This window comes from Rhipicephalus microplus, chromosome 9 (genome assembly GCF_043290135.1).
Source record: "Rhipicephalus microplus isolate Deutch F79 chromosome 9, USDA_Rmic, whole genome shotgun sequence".
NCBI lineage: Eukaryota > Metazoa > Arthropoda > Arachnida > Ixodida > Ixodidae > Rhipicephalus > Rhipicephalus microplus.
In genome coordinates, this window is record NC_134708.1 from 47,668,240 (window position 1) to 47,674,239 (window position 6,000).

General features: G+C 47.9%; 1 long non-coding RNA gene across 1 annotated transcript; it reads right to left on the reverse strand.

Annotated features, from left to right (window-relative positions):
• Positions 1 to 3,279: 3,279 nt before the first annotated feature.
• On the reverse strand, positions 3,280 to 6,000 carry LOC142771330 (uncharacterized). The gene is made up of 4 exons (XR_012885869.1): positions 5,258 to 6,000; positions 4,830 to 4,965; positions 4,529 to 4,771; positions 3,280 to 4,040 (listed from the first exon to the last, which is right to left on the reverse strand). It is a non-coding gene; the product is annotated as an uncharacterized LOC142771330 (long non-coding RNA).

A 6,000-nucleotide genomic window follows, 5' to 3' on the forward strand; every position in this document is an offset into this window, starting at 1 on the left:
AGACTTTAACTTTTCCATTGGACTCCGATCGGAAATCGTCCAAGGTTGAAAAGTTAATTGCTTTGCTTTCTATGGTTACTGCCGTAATTAGGTTCAGTTACATCTGAAAATGTCTCCTGCCAAAATAAAGGGAATGCCGCAGGTAGCACGCAGAAGCCTCCTTTCTGCGATTTTTAAACATGTAGCCAACAGTTCTTGAATCGCCCTGTATATGTGGCATATATGCATATATACTGTGGAAATCCGGAGCGCCTACCCCTTTCGCACCGGGTTCCCAGCTAGCACGTTGTGTTGGCACCGTACTACTCCACGGACCGGATGATGATGAGTGGCTCGAAAGCACCCATCTGTCCACCCGTGTGTACAAATATCCGTGCGTGCGTCCGTTCACCCGTCCGTCCATGCGTACGTGCGTCTGTCTATGCGTCCATCAGTCCGTTCGTCCGTCCGTGCCTCTGTCCGACTGTCCATATCCGTCCGAACGAACAGACGGACGGACGCTTCGCCCCTCATCATCGTTCCCTCCGTGCATATATAGCATTTATTTTTCTTTCTACGCTTCTCGTAATGACCTTGAACTGCCCCTAAACCACTCTGAGTTGAAAGACGAGAGAGCGGTTTGTTTCTCGTCTTCACTACTTTTCCTATAGAGGTGATAGTTCATCCTTGCCGCTCAAGTCTCCATAAAACGCATGGACAAAATCACCACTAACTGCTGAGCTTGTCACGAGTTTACCTTTCGTGCTCCTCGAAGGATAAGTTGCTGCGGTGCTCGGCCGCTGACCCAAAGGTCACGGGTTCGATCCTGGCGGTCGCATTTCGATGGAGGCGAAACGGCAGAGGCCCGTGTACTCGGCGATGTCAGAACAACCGTCGGTCGAACTTTTGGAGCCCTCCACTAAAGCAACTCTCATAACCATCTTGTGCTTTTGGGACGTAAAATCTCAAATATTAAGTAACTGAGTGCGCCTTCCGAGCGAGATACACGCAGTTATCGCCTCTTTCCTCTTTGAAGTGCACAGAATGAATTGAAATCCCTCGATCACGCTTTTAGACTTGAGACACGAGGTAGGACGGCCGAGCAACAACATGTCGAAGCAGGGTAGGATACAATTCGCAACGTATATTCTCCGTATATGGACCATTCGAGAGCTCATTTCTTCGTGAGGTCACGTGGGGCAACCTTGACGGCAGTAGTTATGCTGGAAGGACTGGCGATGTCGGGAAAGAATAATGTGTTCGGTCTATGTACTTTCAGAGGACGTTTAGGGGCCCTTTAAACAGATAGTATCATGGCGCTAATCTTTATTCTTTTTGCGCCCTGTTTCACGAAATGCGTTTTTACCACAATCAAGCATGCGTAACCAATATAAGCACCAACTTGCCAACAAGAAGTACTTTCAGAATTCCAGGAAACTTCTGTGACATCTTAAAGATGCCTTTGAAGCAACGAGATTATCCCTATACGAACATTGTCATTTTTATGAAAGGGAAGATCCGTGCGTTGGACAAATGGCTGGACCCGCACCACCCACACAGAGCGACGTAGCACCGAAATATTGAAATGAAGATCTCGATGGGCTGAGGTTTGCAGCCACTGTCCGGAGAGATCAGCGCCGGCAGTCGGTTTGGTGACGACCGTCTTTGATGAAGTAGAGGGCAACACCTGCTTCATTGAGGGCTCAACAGACATCACATACGCACATGAAAACACAACTACTCAGCCGGTGAGCGCCGGACAATTCCGCCAAACTCCACCAGGCAATTTTCCCCTTTAACTGATATTAAAGGAAATGCACAATTTATTCAAAATGTTACTCACACTTTAAGGTGACACAAAACAACAACACTGGAAGCAAACCGAACCCGAAACCCTGGATAGCCGTGTCTTCAACGTTTTCAAACAAGTACACCTAAAAGAGTAAAAAAACAATCACTAGCTCTTGTCTAGGTCAGGAAAAAAATGCCAGAGTTCTCGAGACATCCTCTCGCGTCAGGGGCATCGACTTAAGCCATCAGCGTTGCCATGGAGTACACCCTTTTTGTAGCGTATTTCAAACGTATATTGTTGCAAAACGAGGCTCCAACGCAGCAGGCGGCCGTTCTTAGAGGACATGGTCTGTAGCCAGGTGAGAGGACAGTGGTCCACTTCCACAATGAACTTGCTTCCGGCAATATAACAAGCCAGTTTCTGGACTGCCCAAACCAAGCACGCACATTCCTTTTCGCTAGCGCTGTAAGCCTGCTCGCGAAGGGTGAGTTTCCGGCTAACATAGAGGACGGGATGCTCTTGATCCCCCTCATCCCTTTGACTAAGAACTGCCCCCATGCCTCTATCACTAGCGTCGCATTGGACTATGAAAGGGCTCGAGTAGTCCGGTGAACTAAGCACAGGTTGGCTCTTAACACTCGCTTCATCACGGAGTGAAGCTTTTCTATCGAGTTCGACTGCGGATGGTAGACTGAACTATGCAATAATTTCACGCCACACCGCTCTAGAAAGGTTGTCGTTAAGGCACTCGTGAAAATGGTGCCCTGGTCTGATTGTATCTCGGCAGGAAAGCCTACCCGGGCAAACACGGACAGAAGTGCGTTCACTACTTCCACGGAACTTAGCTCTTTTAGCGGGACCGCCTCTGGAAATTTAGTAGCTGGGCAGATTAAGGTCAGGATGTGACGGTAGCCTGAAGTTGTCTTGGGCAAAGGACCTACTGTGTCAATTACCAACCGACGAAAGGGCTCAGTGATTACGGGTACCAGCTTCATTGAAAATTTCGCCTTATCTCCCGGCTCACCCACTCGCTGACACACATCGCAAGATTTTACCACGGCCGCTGGATCAAAGCGCACAGGGTGCGGCCTGCTGCGTGCGCCCGAAACAGCGGGAGAGGCCAAGTTCATTCACCTGCCGCCGCGGCGCCACCGGTCAAGGACAATGAAAAGCGGCGGAGTAGCGGTGCGCGCGCGAATTCCCGGGATGTTTTAACTCGCGACTCTTCTTGCTGCAAGCGGACACTTTGAATTTGATATCCTCTCAGTGCTTTGTTCCACCCTACTACGGGACCCATTCCCTTGTGACAAATGGTTCATCGCTACTAAGGGAGACGGAGTGGCCTCGACTAAGCCATCCCGCCGCTGCGACAGTCAGCTTTAAATTCATGCTTATGACAAGTTTGCCCCGTCCTCAGGCCACAGGATTAATACACGTATTTCATATTATTTTACAAAAGAACTTTCAGACCTCTTTTACGGCATTTAACTATAGCACAACGTTTTAGCTTCTCGTTAAAATCACTTTTGAATAAAGGCCATGATTTTATGTTTGCCTTTGCCCGCTGGCGCGACGGTGGATTACATAACCTTCAATTCATTCCAGAGTATTTCAGGAGCTATAATAACTCTAAATTAGCATCCGTCTGCATATTTCCCGTTCGAAGACTGTTGAATGTGAAATTGTCTTCTTTGCTGTGCATGTGGAAATAATGAAAATGCCGGGTATTGTGTTTACAATGAAACGTGCGTTTATTAACTGGAGCTCTACAATCTCTAAAAGATTAGTATATTTTCTAATACAGCAGAACAATTTTGCCTGCATTACAAGGTAAAAAAATGGAGGTGTCATGGTCCTCAAAGGCGCAGAACTTTTCTGGAGAGGGGCTTGTGTGCCAGACTTACAAGACGTTGCACAGTGGCACTCACATTCCCTGCCCAGTTAGCTAGGAGTGGTCGAAGCAGCTTTTAAAAAAAACATCACAGATCCGGTTCGTGTGCTGAAGGCTGCCCGAACCACACCGTAGTGCAGGGCAGGTAACCAAATGTGGAAGGAGGGCTGAGTGAAGAAGTTTACACAGATTTCCACTTCTTCAAACTTCAGTGTCTTTCATCACTTCACTGAATAAGTCACATGCGAGTTTGCAAATTTTCACGATCTCCATGTTGGGATACCGAAGTTGTCCGTTATCGATTTTCTTCACTAAATCGTAGATGCTGCCACACGGTTTCGTCTCTTGCAGGAGAACCTTGCATGATTCACAGGGCAACTGCAAGTAATAAAATAAAGCCAAGTAAAATTTTCATCAAAAGTACTATGCAACAAGTATGTAGGCTTCTTTTCTTACTTCGCTTAGCTAAAGAAAAATATTATCTAAATTTCATAAGAGTGGGAATGAAACAACCTGCGGCAAAAAGAGTGGCATACACGCATATCTGGTGTCGACCCTTACACTGGTGGCACACCGGCGGGGCGGCACCCGCATCCTGATTCGGGCCGGAACCCTGGCTCCGGACTGACCTGAATTTTTCTTCACTCGAGGTCAGCTTGGAACCCTGCCCTTGGTTTTTAGTGGCGAAAGGGAGGGCAAAAGGAGAAAAATATGAAAAAGAGGGAGAACTGCTGGTTCGCATATTATAGTTAACATTCGAAAAAGGCGAAAGTGAAGTGAACATTGTTTAAGACTGGCTGGCGCGCTAGCGACGCGTTCGAAAGAATGCAGCAAATAATGCAAAGCTTAAAAATAATCGTCCTTACCTTCTCCTCACATGCACGCGCGATGTATCCGGCCAGGTATACTAGGGGTGCTAGTTCGAGGTCATCCGGCACAGCAAGCCAAACATTCAATACTTCTAGCTCATAGGAAAGCCGCTTAGCACCGAGGACGACCGCAAGTGGCACGGCCGCGGTGTTACCTTCTCGGGCTTTGAGTTTTAGAGGTGCATTTGTTTCGGAGCTATGGGGAGCGTTTCCACTCTTAGCAGTTTGGAGGATTCCAACCTGGGGAAAAAAGTGCGTAGGTTACATGGGTGTGCTCTCCAACGGGCACCAAATATACCTTTAACAGCTTTTCGGCTGTTAAGACCGCGGTTCTTGCATCAACTCTATCGTTGCCTCCGTTAAACTGTCGAAAGCAACTGAAGAGGGACTACACGGGGTCGCTGTTCAAGGCACGGGTCAAGACGTAGCGAAAGCTGGAAAAAAGTTTGATACCTAAGTCAGAACCAGGGGCGGCGCCAGGGGGGGGGGGGCAAGGGTGGGCTGCAGCCCCCCCAAAATTCTCGCCTGCCCCCCCTATGCCCACCCAAGTGCCCGGAAGCATATATTGAAAACCTAGTAGGAGCAGAGCTAGCTTGCCCCCCCGGAGGAACTCACTTTTCGTGGTTGCCCCCCCCCCCCAGTAAAAACATCCTGGCGCCGCCCCTGGTCAATACACATATACGTAACTGCGATAGAAAATATGAAGGTGAAAAAAGAAAAACCTACTTGTTGTCTAATAGATGTTGAATCAATGCCACAGTTGACCTCGTCGTCATTATCGTTGCCTCGCATGTTTCTTTCGTCATTTTCTTTTTTGTTTTGCCACCAGAAAGCTGAATCTCCTCGATGTACGTGATGAAGTCTACTTCAAGCCACGAAAGACGGTCGTCGTCGATCAAGTAGAATGGTTCTTCCCTTTGACCGCGCGGCTTCACAGCACCAATATTGTGAAGGTCACACCACTTCGACACCATTTTCATGAAGGTGATGGTGGGCAAGCAGTCCTGAAATTCTGTCCCATCAGGGTGGCATTGCGGGTTTTCTTGTAGGAACTCAAGCGTTGCTGTTACGACTGGGGAGAAAACTTGCGTAGCCCTTGACACTTTCATCTTTTCTAAGTTGTTCGGTTCAACGTGTGACTGTGTTAGGAACCTCACTGGCTTTACGAGTAGCTGTGACTGAATGCTGAGTAGCTTCTTCAAGTACAGTCCACCTTGAATTAGATTATCTCCGTCCATCATCTCTCTTTCCACAAGATTATTTCTGAGGTTCTTGATGAGGTGATTCGAATCAAAAGACAAAAAAAGAGGATCACCTTGTCGCAATGGATGTGGCACTACATGCGCAAGCATTCCGTCCTCGGAAAGGCTCTTGAAGAGCGCAACATTTGACTGGTGATTGTCGGTAACAATCCTCGTTACACGGAAACCCACATTTTCGACTGCCTTCATGACATTCATTGTCATAGA